The following is a 16,206-nucleotide window of genomic DNA, read 5'->3' as shown; positions in this document are numbered from 1 at the left end:
CATAAATTCCCATAAATTAATAAGCATGAATTCTAATCACAATCCATGGCACTATTGTTCAAGCATGATTTCTATCATACATTCTTGGCATAATCAATATCATAAATAATATCATGAGCAATGACCTATTAGTAGTATACTCAATGACATAACATTAGCAAAAGATAGTCTATCAGTAACTTAAGCAATAGATAATCCATGGTATAATTCATAGCTTACTCATACCATAATCAATATCATAATTTAACGTTTAGACTCCTAGAAAGGGCTCATTCAATAATATATTTGGAAGCCCATCAATAGCTAACCAATGCATAATCAATGGCTCCTCATGAGCTTAGCCAATAACTCACACACATGGAACAATATATAAGACATTACTTCTAACATCATTCATCTTAACCAATAAGTACCAAGGATTCTTCAATATTACCTCATAAGGGCATTCTTTAAGCGTTTAGCAATGTATAAGAATTTGAAGAGAACTAAATCAAATCTTGGCTTAAGGTGGGTCAAAGGCCCACTTCTAAATCCCCAAAGTACATTTAAAGTTCATTTCTACCCCAAATTTAGGCTAAGGTATCTAAATCAACTCTAGATATATAGCAAGCTACAATTAAATCAAAGGTAGTGATTCTACTCAAGTTCTATCACTAAGTCCATTGGAACAAAAGCAACTTAATTAGAGTAAGAAACTAAGGCCAATCTTTCTCTAAGCATGAGTGATAAGGTCTTTCCCATCTAAATAGAGTAATTCTAAGCATTTTTATAATAAACATAAGACATTAAACGTAACCTATTAAGGTTCAAGTCAACAAACTAAGCATTTTACCCTATAAGTCTAATTAAGCTAAAGATTAGACTAATCTCAAGCCTTGTATATCATCAAACCAGCGCTTAAAATCTATCACAATCTAACAAGATATCACAATTATACTATGACATAGCTCAATCTAACAAGGGATAAACCTAGCCTATCACAATGCTGAAGAAAGCTCAATAAACCACTAAACCTTCACTTTTTCCTTCCAAAAGCCTCTTCAAGATGCCGCACTATAAAAATACATTCTACACTTCAATATGAGAATATAGATACCCATATTGCACTATTGTTCTTTGGGTCCAAAAATTATGCCAAAACTCCATATGGGTCCCACTCGCGAAAAATCATATTTTTGAGCCAACCCAACATGATATAAAGCATATGCAATAAAACCCTAAAAAATAGGTAAAAAACAAGCTATTTTTGGGGCTACATCAACCCCTAAAGGATTTGGGGATTTTGTAAAAAATTCAAGAAATTCAACCATGACTTTGAAGGATTCTTACCTTAAATCCAAAGATATTCACAAAAATATATGTTAATCAAGCTCCAAAGTCACCTCCAAGACCATATTTTAAATTAGTACACTTTCTTAGGGTTTTTGTCTCTCAAGAATGGCAAAAGCTCAGCCTAAGGGGTCATTTTATACCCATGCTAGGTATTCAAGTATGCCAATCATACAACTATGTGTGCAACTGTACTACCTGACTACAGGAGTAGGTATGACGATCACCATACTCCCTAGTTCATTTAGAATCTGATATTTCCAAATAAACTATGTAACTTTATTATATCGACATTTTGGATGCAATGGCAAAGTTAGATTTTCCATCCGAGCTTATTTCGACCAAATATGGGTCCCATACCTAAGTTTTTAATTTCCAACTTTCTAACCAATAGGTCGTAATGATATCGGGTTCATTGGTACCCAAAACAAAGGTCTACATAGCCTAAAATTGATATTTCAGACCTACTGGCATAGTCAGAATTTGCACCCGAGATCATTGTACTAAATCTTTTACCCGGTGGCTATTTGAAACTAATAAAGACTTCTAAACTGGGAATTGACTCTAAAAACTAAATGAACTGCCCAGTAATCAAACTGTTAGTTCCAGAAAGTCATAAATGACTTAGGATAGCTATGAAAAAGTTCTTACAACAAAAATAAGTAGAATTATTAAACATGACCAGAATGGATATTATAATTCTTTTTATTATGCCATCAAATCACTCAACCCCGCATAGAAAAATTACACAATTACTAAATAGGAAATTTTTTGTAGTGGTGTTTTCTTTTGCAAAGTTCTGAGCTAACTTGATTGCTAGTAAAGTGATTGAGCACACCGATCATGTTGCTCTTAGGTGCCTCATGGAAAAGAAAGTTTCTAAGCAAAGGTTGATCCGATGGGTACTATTTCTTCAAGAATTTGACTTTGAGGTTAAAGATCAGAAGGTCACCAAAAATCAGGTTGCTGACCATCTATCTCACCTAAAAAGTAGGCAATGCTTAATCTAGGGGATGAAATTGAGATTGATGATACTTTTCTAGATGAGCACGTCTTGTCAATATTAGAAGACTTAATCCCTTGGTTTTCTACCTTTGCTAATTATTTTAAAAATGACCTCGTCCCAAAAGACATGTTATTTTAGCAACAAAAATGATTTATGCATATGGTATGAAAGTTTTTGGGGATGATTCATACTTATTCTGGGTGTTTGCTGATGGTGTAATTTGAAGGTCTATTCTTGAAGTTGAGATGCTGAGTATTTTAAAGTCTGTCATTTGTCTACAATTAGGGTTCACCATAGAGGCACTTACACTGCCCACAAAATTATGCAATATGATTACTATTAGCAAACGATCTATAAGTATGCACATTATTATGCAAGGGCCTGTGACCAATGCCAAAGGAAGGCCAATATCTTATGGAAGCATGAGCTCTCTATGATGCCTATCCTTAATCCGAAGCTAATTGATATGTGGGGTATTAAATTTATGGGCCCGTTTATGAGTTTACATGAGATAAAGTACATCTTAGTTGTAGTCGGCTATGTGTCCAAGTGGACAAAAGCAATTGCACTTTCCAATAATAAAGGTCAGAGTGTTATGGCATTTTTAAAGAAAAATATTTTTTCTCAATTTGGGACTCCACGAGCTATCATTAGTGATGATGGGTCTCATTTTTGCAGTCGTTCGTTCAAAGCCCTTTTTTAGAAATATGGTGTGAAGCATAAGCTGGAAACACCATACAATCCTTAGACAAGTAGGCAAGTCGAGGTCTCCAATTGGGAGATAAAGTCCATTATGGAGCAGACTGTGTATGCCAATAGGACTTACTAGTCAAGAAAGTTAGATGATGCACTTTGGGCCTACCGGATAACTTATAAAATCTCCATTGACGTATCTCCTTATCAGCTTATGTATGGAAAGGCATGTCACTTGCCAACTTAACTTGAACATAAGGCACTATAAACATTAAAGAAGTTGAATTTTGAGGGGAGTGATGTCGTGCACCTGAGATTACAGAAAATAAATAAGATGCAGAGTTTTGTCTTCGTGCTTATGAAATTTCATCCTTGTATAAAGAGCAAATAAAGTTATACCATGACAAGAGAATTGAGAGAAAGGAATTCAAACTCGGTGATTTGGTTTTGTTGTATAATTAGAGACTTTGCTTGTTTCCTAAAAAGTGTAAGTCTGGGTGGTCTAGAACATTCATCATGGTAGGAGCCTTTCCACATAGTGAAATTGAGTTATAGCTAGACAGTGATATCCCATTCAAGGTGAACGAACGTAGTGTTTAGCGTTATATGGGAAGAACAGAGGAGATTAAAGTGTGAAAATGTCATCCTTGGCAAAGCCGGAGTGGACAAAAGAGTTAAGTCCTGCCCTAATATTAAATTAGGTGCTTCATAGGAGGCTTCCCATAGGATTTTTAGTGAAGTCTAAGTACCAAACATAGCCACGTCTTTCCATGACATTAAATCAAGGATTTCTTTGGATTAAACCCAAGGTTTTAGTGTTCACTTTGTATTGTTTTGTAGGATAAGGAGCATCGGGAAATAACTAGAGTATGATAAAATTGCAAACAATTCAGACATGTCCAGGTAAGTGGATTCATGAATCCTACCCACGGATCGTGAGTCCAACCTACGACTCGTGGGTTGAATCGTAGGAAACAAAAAGTTCCAGTGGGTCTTTAAACTCAACTCATGACTCCTACCCACGATTATTGAGTACAACCCAGTAATCACGAGTTGGCTCATAGAAATATAAAAGCAAGATTGGTCGTTGATCTCTACTCACAACCACAACCCACCATTAGTGAGTTCAACCTACTAATCGTGAGTTGAGTCATAAGTCACCACTGGGCCCAATTTTAATTTTAAATCACTAGGTCTATATACCCTACCCGAATCAACCATTTCCTTGAACTAAAACCCTAAACCCAATCTGTTTTTCAAAATTCATAACTCCTACTCAAATTCAAACTAACATTCTTGTGCATTCCAAGTCCCTAAAATCATGGAAACTAACTTGTTCTTTCTGCTTCTCAGATTTTTCTCTCAAGGTAAGGTCTCTCATGGTTAAAATTTGTTTATAAGTTAATGTTGATTGTGGAAACTTGTGATCATACTAATAGAGGAATTGAATTTATTAGATAAAAAATAACTTGAATAAATGCTATACTATGCATTCATGAATTGAAATATTAGAATAAGCATCTAAGTAGGCCTAGGTTCAAACCTACAAACCTAACCTATGACTAGTGAGTCATCGTTGGTTGTATTTGTAGGAATCAAACTTGAAACCTTGAACATCAGAGGCTTTATCTGATACTATGAATGCAAGTCACAATTAGTGACTTGAACCTATGAACCATAGGTTGAACTAGTGGGTTGATTTCTCGACTCACTAGTCCAACCTATGAGTTATGACCTATAGTCATGGGTTGTGACCATTTAATGTGATTTAAGTACTAATAATTCTCCTTACAGGTACTATAGCAACATGAGAAACACCAAAGAAGGGCGTGTAGTCTGGATTGAGAGATAATTTTCCCAAGTGGAGTAGATTTGTAGAGGAGTGATCCATTGATAGTAAGTCACTGGTTTAATGCCAGACCTGGCACAAGACTTAGAGAGATACAGTAGTTAGGGCTGCTATCTAGTTAGGTTCTTAGCTTGCACCACCACTGGCATCTAGTCCAGGACATAGGTCCCACCTACTTTTGTGCCCCGGTCTAGACCCCTGATCAAGGTTGCATGGAGTTCACCACCATACTCTCTTGTCCATCCTAGTATGATTAGGGAGAAGACGAGACTGAGAGACAAATGTGCCCTCATATAATAAGGGTCTAGAGACTTTATAGGGTACTGAGGTTGCCTTTGCATCAGTTCCAATAGTAGATATATTGGAGTGCATGCACACCCCGACTATACTAGTGACTTATCCCATTCATAGATAGTGTGTGGAGGATATGCATCATATTTATGATAAATATATAGAGATTACTATGTAGGTTCAACCTCAATACAGTATAGTTGGGGAGCCCCACACTGGGCTTTAAGTATTGGCAGAGATTCTAGACTTGAAGACTACTTTGATATATATAGACTTGGATAGATGGATAAGACTTTAGGATCTTATATCCCCGAGGTGGTATGAGATTCTTACACTTGCTATTCCATTTCCATTGACTTGATCACACCAGTAGGGACAAGTGATTATGACCAGCTTTTTCTAGAACATACACTTGTTTGGGATGTTAGATTTGACTTCTTTAAGGAGAGTATTAGTAGATTTCTATTTGGGATGGAAATTGTGGGTTCCACAACTACAGTTGACTTTGACTATAGGTTAAAGAAATTGAAGAGTAGGAAGACAATGTGAGAGCATGATCAGAGGGAGTAGAGGAAAGGGGTAGCTTAAAAAATTGCTGAGCTTGGTGTTAATGCCATTTGGGTTGAGGGAATGACAGAGATTAAGAGGTTTTCTCTGTGCTTCATAGTTAAGTTTTGGTAGTACATAGTGAGTCATAGGTTGATTCCCACATATATGGATAATGCCATCATATGGGATCAGGCAGTATTTATTGCCACCATCATAGATGGATACGACATAGATTTTACCTAATGGATCTGTAATTAGATTAACGACAGATATTTTTTTGAGCACACTAGTATTACTTAACTTGATCCAAAGACTATGTCATACCGTAGAAGTACCGCTATTACTATAGATTGATCATCAGGTTGAGGATACCTGCATGGTTGATATAGGGTTTATTTATGATGACTCTAATCGAGTTGCACTGAAGAAGTCACAACCTTCTACCTCTTTACGAGTGACCCACTTTGAGGGGTTCTTAGAGTCGGCTGAGCAGGTTGATAGGTGGATAGTAGGTCATGATTTTGACATAGGCATCCAATGGGTAAATACTTTAGCTACTGCAAGTAGTGAGGGGGCTACGGGCACTTCAACTCCAGCTTTAACTCCTACAGTAACATTTGCCCATTGGTTTTAGACATGGTGGTGGTTTTGTAAGAGTTTTTATAGTAGTTAGAGGATAGTTAGCAGGCATTAGTAGAGCATAATACACACACCAACACCCAGTTGGCCAAATTATTTTGTCAGATTCAGCCTTCGGTGCAAACTACTTTAGAGGCCTAAGAGGAACGAGTGGAGTCAAGATTAATGGCCGTTATAAAGTAATTTACGAGATAGATGCATGTACGGATCAATATTTTTGAGATCCAAATAGGAGAGCAACTCTATGAGGCTCAAATACTTAACTTATTGAGCTTATGCGAGAAGGTAGAAATATTGAGATCATAGGTTCATAATTTACCTAAGAGCCACACTTCTACACTCACACCAATTATATATTTCATTACATAGTTGCTACCTTCACCATCACCACTCATATTTAATTTATTTGGTGATGAGGATGAGGCCTATATAATTAGGGCAAAGAGAGGATGAGAGAATTTTGAGAAGAGTGATAGCTGAAATAAGTTTACATGGGACTGGAAGAGGGTTACCATGGAGTAATTTATCTAACTACATATTGACGAGAGTGAGCATGCCTAGTGCGAGTTGGGTGTCTTCTTTACACGATCACTACCACTACCAATTGGCAATATGATTGAGATGCCTCTTGATACCCCAACTAGGGGCAAGCCAACATTTGACGCATAGTGTAATACCCCATATTTTTTTCCACTAGAATCCTTATGTTTTTTCACTCACTACCCAGACTATGACTCTCCTTATAAGTTGTAAGGAGTCATTATGGTTTGTAGAATTCTAAATCATAGCCCGACCAGTGTGCTTGGATAAGTTGCTATGTTGGTCACGATTGGAACCCAGTGAGTTGTCAAGACTCATTATGAGTCATATCATTTTTCTCATAGTCTTACTAGTAAAGGTGGCCAATATTTCTTTCTTGTCTACAATTTGACGTCACAAGTTATAAAGTATGAATACAATTCATTGGCATGACTCATAGTCTGACCAATGTTGGTGTCCAGGGATGTTTCCCAACTTATGACTAAATATCATGTGTCATAGAGTGACCCTATGAGTCATAAGGTTACCCATAACGGCTGAGTGATAGTCTTTATGAATCATAAGGTTACCCATAAATCAATATAACTTCTCAAACTCTCTCAAATCCCTAATGTCAAGAACACTTAGGGTTTCCAAGAAGTTGGTCAATTATGGCTCTCAAGGGTGACTTCTACATAGTTGTGATACTTTCAGGCATGTTACTCTTCCCCAAGTTTTATTTTATCAAAATATAATATTTATAATAGTACCCATATGATATAATTAATGATTTTAAATATAGATTGAGGGTTATTGAACATTATTGAATTAATTGCTTCTCCCATGGCTTTTATGAATCACGTATGGTTTGAAATGATGATTTTGAACATATCGGGTGCATGGGCATGGTGAATAAACTAGGGGTCATGGTTTTCCCCAATTTCATAAATATGGATAATTAAATTGATATAACCCTAATCCAATCTTGTGAAATTTTCTTTGAATATGAGTATAGATACATTGAAATATTTTTGGAACCATTTCATGATATAAAGAGATTTTTGAAACATAATAGTTTGATTTAATAAACAAAGGGGTTTGGTGTTCCCTCAACCTTTATTAATGAACAAAGGGAGTTATTTTTCTCTAAGTGAATGGAATTGTACTAGCTTAATGATGTTACCTTGCAAGTATAGTTGGTATGATAATACCAATAGTGTATGCCTTAAGGAATATTGTGGTTTAACTATTGGGAACGTGTTAAAAATGTTTTAATTGGGCTTAAAGATGGTTATGTAGTTGGTAATGAAAGGTAAGATCTCGAGGGACCAAAACTAGAAATCATGTTTGCCAGCGTGGAAGTCAAAATGATCGGGTAGTTCCAGTCTCCCTTATTAAATGATTGGGTGGTTTGAGTACCCTATGTTAAATGACTTTATGCTTAAGTCATCCTTGATTCATGACTGGGAGGTGCAAGTCCCCCTGGTATGTATGTACATATGATTATTTCTTTAGTTTATGTGGCTATACAAATTGGGGCCCTTTCAGTGGGGAAAGTTGAGCCTATATAGACTATTGGTTCCTTTTTATGATGGTTGAGCTACATAGTCTAGGATAATATTTTAAAGTTCATGCTTAGACTTGTTTCTTACCCCAACAGTTTATATTTATGTATATGTATATGCATAGGATTTTGTGCATTGGATTTGGATGATTTTAAACTATTAATTATAGCATTATTTTATCCCTCCCCTAAGTTACATACCAGGCTCAACTTGTTAATCAGCTCTGGACGTTGTAACCCCATACGATGCAAGAACCAGAGACACTTTTACTTTTCCTGCATAATGATGGGAATTTTAGATTGTCAGCAGTTATCTTGAAGTAGTGAGCCCCCTTCTTCTAAAAGGCCATTGCTTTTTGCTTTATCTTTTATCATAGACTTTTCTTGGATTATTTTGGCTATCATTGGGGGCATGTCCTGACGTTGGTTTTATTTGGTTTTATCATAGAGGCTTTGTGGATTACTGTGAACTAGGTATTGGCTATTAACATATCTTAGACTTCTTAGGCCTATATTTATCTATGTTTTTATATGTTTGGGATTCATCTATTCTATATGACTAGGCAAAAGGGGTGGTCTCCATTCTGCGGTGGACTTGGGATTACCATCATGGCTGGGCCCTTGTTCTAGTCATGACAAATTTAGTATCAAAGTCTAGGTTCATGTTCAATTGGGTGTCCATAAAGCTGTTTTAAGTAGAATTCATTATATGGGTATGTAGCATGCTACACTTATAAGGGAAATGCTATAAAACATTTAGGAATGTTTCTCTTTCTTATTATTCAATATTAGGATATAGTGTCTAAGGCGTTGAATATCTTCTAATTTTCATTTATTTACATTTCAGATCATGCCTCCCAGAAGATTTGATAGTCGTGGAAACTCCTCTGTCCCACTTAAGGACAATATGGATAGTACTCATCCTGCTTATAAGGTACAAACCTAGTCCAGAGGTCCAGCTCCTAATTGCTTTTATGGAGTTCCACCGATTCCCTCTAGCGCTCCTTGGACACCTTAGGGGGTATATCCAATGTTGAGTTTTTCCAGTCAATCTATTTTCTTACTCAGTTGGTGGTCTCTCAGACTGTACGTGTTACTTCTATATCTCCATTTTCTAAGGTCATTAGAGTTGACCAGTTTATGAGATTGAGCCCTCCAACTTTTAGTGGTTTAGAGTTTGAGAAGGATTCTCAAAATTTTATTGATGAGATGGAAAAGATCTTCAGAGTCTGTATACCAGCTGAAGGATGTGGCATATATAAGTGATATGAGGAGTGAGAGTAGATTAGGGGAGGTGATGCTGAGCCAGCTATGTAAGATGACTTTTTTAGTGCTTTTTTGTATTGCTTCTTTCCTTAGTTGTTGAGGAAGGCAAAGCTTGAGGAGTTTGTGAATTTAAAAAAGGGTAGAATGATTGTGAAAAAGAATTCCTTAAAATTTCATCAGTTATCTCATTATTCTCTAGAGTTAGTATTATCTATGAGGGTGGGAATGAGAAAGCTTTCTTTGGGCTTGTACTGTGATTTGGTTATAGAGTGCAAGGCCGCCTTATTGAATAAGGATATGGATATCTCTAGACTCATGGTGTATATGCAATAGGTTGAGGAGGAAAAGACGATGCAAGCTGAGATAAGGGAAGGTAAAGTAAGAGATCTAGGTATTCTGAATAGGGAGGAGGTCATCAATATAGTAGTAGGGATAGTAGGGAAGGTTCTATGAAAAAGTGAGAAATTTTGATTCTTATTTAATGGTTTGATCTCCATATCTTATACCATCCGATGATCATTTCTTCCAGATTGAGAATGGATATAAGGCACAAGGTGCCCAGTCACAGGCTAGTAAAGCTTAGTCGGCTCTATCTTATCCTCTTTCTTATTTTTGTGGCCAGAGCCAATAAGGAGTATATAATGAGAGAAGAAAAAAGTGCTTTAAGTTTGGCCAGGTTGGTCACATGTAATGGGATTATCCTTCAAGGGTTTATTCTAGAGCTAATAAGGTCCCTATTGCTACTTCTTCAGCTCCTACACCAAAGGGTGTTATTTCTGGATCTAGCACTGGTTGAAATTGTCTTTATACTCTTGCCACCCATCAGGAATAGGAGGCTTCTCCTGATGTTGTCATTAGTACGTTAATGCTTTTCTCTCAAGATATGTATTGGCTGTTTGATTCAGGGTCTAATCTTTCTTATGTGACCCCTAATGTGGCTAATCATTTTGGTTTTGATCCTGAGTGTATTTTAGACCCCTTCTCTATGTCTACCGATGGGTGATTCTGTGGTTTCTAGAAGAGTTTATAGGGGTTGTGTGGTATCTATTTTTTATAGAGACACCTTGGTAGACTTGATAAAGTTGGATATAGGGTATTTTGATGTAATCTTGGGGATAGATTGGCTCCATTCGTGCTATGCCTCTCTAGATTGTCAAAACCTTAAGGTTTTTTTCAAAATTTCTAATGAGCTAGTTATAGAATTGGAAAGGAGTTCCCTAGTGCCTAAAGGATGTTTCCTTTCTTATTTTAGTGCCTGAAAGATAATTTATAAGAGGTGTTTTTATCAGTTGCTCCAGGTTATATATTCTAATTTAGAGGGTCCTTCGTTGCAATCTGTTCCTGTGGTTAATGAATAACCTGGGGCATTTCTTGATCTTTCTCCTAATAGGGAAATTAATTTTGGGATTGACCTTCTTCTAGATACCCATCCTATCTCTGTTCCTCCTTATAGAATGGCTCCAGCTAAGATGAAAGAACATAAGGAGCAGTTGAAAGATCTTTATCACAAAGGTTTTATTTTATCTAGTATTTCCCTGTAGGGTGCTCTTACTCTTTTCATGCATAAGAAGGATGGTTCCCTTTAGATGTGTATAGATTACCACCAGTTAAATAAGGTGACAATGTAAAATAAGTACCCTCTCCCTAGGATTGATGATCTGTTTGACCAACTTCAGGGTGCTAAGTACTTTTCTAAGATTTACCTTTAGTCAAGATATTATCAGTTGAAGATTCGGGAGGTGGATATCCCTAAGACTACTTTCAAAACCCGATATCTTTATTTTGAGTTTTTGGTAATGTCCTTTGGTTTGACTAATGCCCCAATGACATTTATGGATCCTATAAACTGATGATTTTGTTAGTTTCTTAACTTGTTTGTCATTGTGTTCATTAATGATATTCTGGTATATTCTAAGAGTGAGGAGGAACATGCCAATTGCCTCCGTATAGTGTTGCATACCCTTAACGATCATTGTTTGTATGCTAAATTTTCAAAGTGTGAGTTTTGGTTGAATGCTATTACTTTTCTATGTTATGTTATTTATAGTGAGGGAATCAGAGTGGATTCACAAAAGGTTGTGGTGGTTAAGAAGTGTCCTAGAACCATGACTCCAACCGATATTCGTAGATTATTGGGTTTAGCTAGGTATTATAGAAGGTTTGTGGAGAGTTTTTATTTGATTGCTGCCCCATTGACTAAGTTGTCTTAGAAGAAGGTGAAGTTCTCATAGTTCGATGCTTGTAAGGGTAGTTTTGAGAGGTTAAAGGATAAGTCAACTTTGTCTCTAATATTGACCTTACTCGAGGGTACTAATGGCTTTATTGTTTATTGTGATGTGTCCCATATGGGACTTGGTTGTGTTTTGATGAAACATGGCATGGTGGTGATGTATGCTTCTATATAGCTTAAGGTGCATGAGAAGAATTATTCGACTCATGATTTGAAGTTGTTGGCCATGGTTTTTTCTTTGAAGATTTGGCGCCTTTACTTGTATGGAGTTCATGTTAACATATATTTACACCATAAGAGCTTGCAGTATATGTCACCTAGAAGGAGTTGAATCTCAAGCAAATGAGGTGGCTTGGCTTGCTTAAGGACTATGACATGAGTCTTCACTATTACCCAAGTAAAGATAATATGGTTGTTGATGGTCTTAGTAGGTTATCCATGGGGAGCTTATCTCGTATTAAGGAGAAAAAGTGAGGTTTCGTGAAGGATATTCTCTGATTAGATAATCTCGGGGTTTTTCTTTTGGACTTGAGGATGAAGGTGTGATTTTTCAAGAGGTGTGAAATTATCTCTTGATGCTGAGGTAATGAATAAGTAGGTATTGGATCCTACCTTGATGCATATTAAGGATGATGTGGGCCAGTATAAAGTCATGGCTTTCGAGATTAGTGGTGATAGTATCTTGAGGTACCAAGGCAGAATATGTGCTCTCGATGTTGATGAGTTGTAAGAGAAAATTTTGGTTGAGTCCTATGAGTCATGGTATAAGGTGTATCCTGGTTTGATGAAGATGTACCATGACTTGAAGGAGATTTATTAATGAAATAACATGAAAATAGATGTGGCATATTTCATGGCTAAGTTTGTGGTTTGCTAGTAAGTGAAGGTTAAGCATTAGAGGCCTGGTGGATTATCTTAAGAGATTAACCTACCTGTATGAAAAGGAGAAGTGATTAATATGGATTTTGTTGTAAGTCGTCCACGGTCTTGTATTCAGTTTGATTTGATTTGGGTTATCATGGATAGGATAACTAAGTCTATTCACTTCATTCCTATGAGGACTAACTTTTTCATAGAGAATTATGAAAAGTTATTCATTTAGGAGATCATCAAGTTGCAAGGTGCTCCAGTTTTCATTATATCTGATCGAGGTACATAGTTCTCGTCGTATTTTTGGCATTCCTTTTAGAGAGGTTTGGGAACTAAGGCAAACCTTAACACCACTTTTCACTCTTAGACAGATGGGAAAACAGAAAGGTCCATTTTGACTTTTGAGGATATGCTAAGGTCATGTGTGATCAATTTTGGTAGTTGGGTTGCACATTTGCCTCTTGTAGAGTTTGCAAATAACAATAGTTATTATTAAAGATTCAAATGGCTCCATTTGAAACTTTGGATGGTAGTAGATATCATTCTCCTATTGGGTGGTTCAAAGTCAGTGATGCTGGATTTTTTGGTCCTTATTTGGTTTATTAGGTTATGGAAAAGGTGAAGGTAATAAGGGAAAAGCTTAAGATAACCCAAAGTATCAAAAGTCCTATGTAGATATGAGGCAAAGAGAGTTGGATTTTGATGTTAGCGTTTGGGTATTCCAGAGAGTGTCTCCCATGAAGAGAGTGATGTATTTTTGGAAGAAGGGGAAGCTTAGTCCCTATTACATTAGACCGTACTTGATTTTTTGGAGAGTGGGAAACATTTCGTATGAGTTGGAATTGCCTTCTATTTTGGGTTCTATTCATTCAAACTTTCATGTTTCGATGTTGACGAAGTGCGTGGATAATCCTTCCTTAGTTGTCCCATTAAAGAGTGTTGGCTTTTCAGATTCTTCTTATGAAGATGTCCCGATTGAGATTTTGGATTGGCAAGTCCACCGGTTGCGGACCAAGGATGTGGCTTCGGTGAAGGTTTTATAGAGGAATTATATGGTTGAAGAAGCCACTTAGGAATTTGAAGAGGACATAAAGTCCAAGTATGCATTCCTATTTTCTATTTGGGATAATCTAGCTTAAGGTATGTGTTTCCTTTATAACTTTTTTTCTGTCTCTGTTAAAGTTAAGTGTTTGTATGTGCCGTGTTAAATCGTGCAAATGTAACACCCTAGATTTTTTGCAGCTTTAATCCTTGAGTTTCTACACTCAGTGCCTAGACTATGACTCTCCCTATGAGTTGTACAGAGTCATTATATGTCATAGAACACTAAATCGTAGCCCAAATAGTGTATTTGGCTAAGTTGATGTGTTGGTCACGATTAGAACCCAATGAGTCATCAAGATTCATTACAAGTCGTATAGTGGCTCTCCTAACCTAACTAGTAAATGTAGACAATATTTCTATCTTGTCTACGATTTGACCTCACAAGTCATAAGGTCTGAATATGAGTCGAAGGGCAAGACTTGTAGTCAGACTAGTGTTGGTGACCAGGGATGCTGTCTAGATTACGACTAAATATCACGATTCATTGAGTGACCCTACAAATCATAAGGTCACTTATAACGACTGGGCGGTAGTTTTTCAGTCATTTTATTAGGGGCACTTTGGACGTTACTCTTCTTCCCTAATCATCAGCCATGAATTAAAACCCCTTTAGGGCTTCATTATCACTCCAAAGAAAATCAAAATAACTTCTCAAAGTCTCTCAAATCTCCAAGGTTAAGAACACTTAGGGTTTCCAAGGAGTTGGTCAATTAGGGATCTTAAGGGTGCTTTCTCTGTATAGTTGTGATACGTTCAGGCATGTTAATATTCCCCTAGTCTTATTTTATCAAAAGCATGTGTTTGTAATTATACCCATGTGATTTAATTGCTGAGTTTAAATATGGGTTAAGGGTTATTAAGCATTATTGAATTAATTGCTTCTCCTTTGGCTTTTATGAATCATGTATGGTTTGACTTGGTGGTTTTGAACATGTAGGGTGCATAGGCATGGTGAATAAACTAAAGGGTCATGGTTTCCCCCAATTTCGTCAGTGTGAATAATTGAATTGGTATAACCCCAACCCAATCTTGTGAAATTGGCTTTGAATATGAGTATAATTACATTGAACTATTTTGGAACTATTGCATGATATAAAGAGGTTTTGGAAACATAATTGTTTGATTTAATGAACAAAGCGGGTCGGTTCCCCCCACCTTTTATTAATGAACAAAGGGAGTTATTTTTCTTCAAGTGAATATAATTGTACTGGAATGATGATGCTTCCTTGCAAGTGTAGTTGGTATAACGATACCTATAGTGTATGTCTTAAGTAATATTATGGTTTATTTAATGGAAATGAGTGGAAAATATTTTAACTAGGCTAAATAAGGTTTTGTAACTGAGCCCTGAAAATGGAGGTCTCGAAGGACAAATACCAGAAACCGCATTTACCAGTGTAGGCAGTTGAAATGACTGGGTGATTTGAGTCTCCCATGTTAAATAACTGGACTTTTAAGTCATTCCTGATTTATTAATGAGAGGTTTGAGTCCCCCATGGTATATATGTAAATATGATTATTTCTTTGGTTTGTGCGGCTACACGCACTGGGCCCTTTCAGTGAGGAGAGCTGATCCCATATAGCCCATGGGTGCCTTTTTGTGACGATTTAGCTACCCTGTTCAGGCTAATGTTTTAAATTCATGCTAAGCCTTGTTCTTTACCCCGACATCATATATTTATTTATATATTTATGCATATGATTCTGTGCATTATCTTTGGATGATTTTAAACTATTGATAATTGCATTATTTTATCCCTTCCCTGAGTTACATGCTAGCGCTCAACCAGCTAACCATCTTTGGATGCTGTATCCCCATAAGAGTAGGAACTAGAGACATTTTTACTTTTCCTACACAGTGATATGATTTCTGGACTGTCAGCAGTTAGTTTGAAGTGGTGAGCCTCCTTCTTCCAAAAGCCATTGCTTCTTGGTTTATCTTTTATCATAGACTTTTCTTAGACTTATTTTTTTCTATCGTCGAGGGCATGCCCTAACATTGGTTTCATTCAATTTTTTCAAAGAGGCTTTGTGGATTACTGTGGACTGGGTATTGGTTATTGATGTTTATTAAACTTCTTGAGCCTATCTTTATCTATCTTTTCTATGTTCAGGATTCAACCATTGTTAGAGTATTGTGTTTTGTGTCACTAGGCAAAGAGGGTTGTCTTTAATCCAATGTGGACTTGGAATGCCCTTCATGGACATGACCTGGTTTGGGTTATGACACATATAGTGTCTCAGGTTGTCCCAAAACCCGTATATTTTTTATCTTATTAGTATGTTGATGAGTGGTA

The 16,206-nt window shown here is 36.6% G+C and overlaps 1 pseudogene; it reads right to left on the bottom strand.

The window, feature by feature from the left end:
• The window catches only part of LOC107846503, a 72,663-nt pseudogene that overhangs the window by 14,795 nt on the left and 41,662 nt on the right, over positions 1–16,206 (bottom strand).

The sequence above is a fragment of the Capsicum annuum genome, chromosome 11 (assembly GCF_002878395.1).
Source record: "Capsicum annuum cultivar UCD-10X-F1 chromosome 11, UCD10Xv1.1, whole genome shotgun sequence".
NCBI classification, from domain to species: Eukaryota; Viridiplantae; Streptophyta; class Magnoliopsida; order Solanales; family Solanaceae; genus Capsicum; species Capsicum annuum.
Note: the sequence above shows the minus strand (reverse complement) of the source record. Positions and strands in the feature narration are given on the sequence as shown.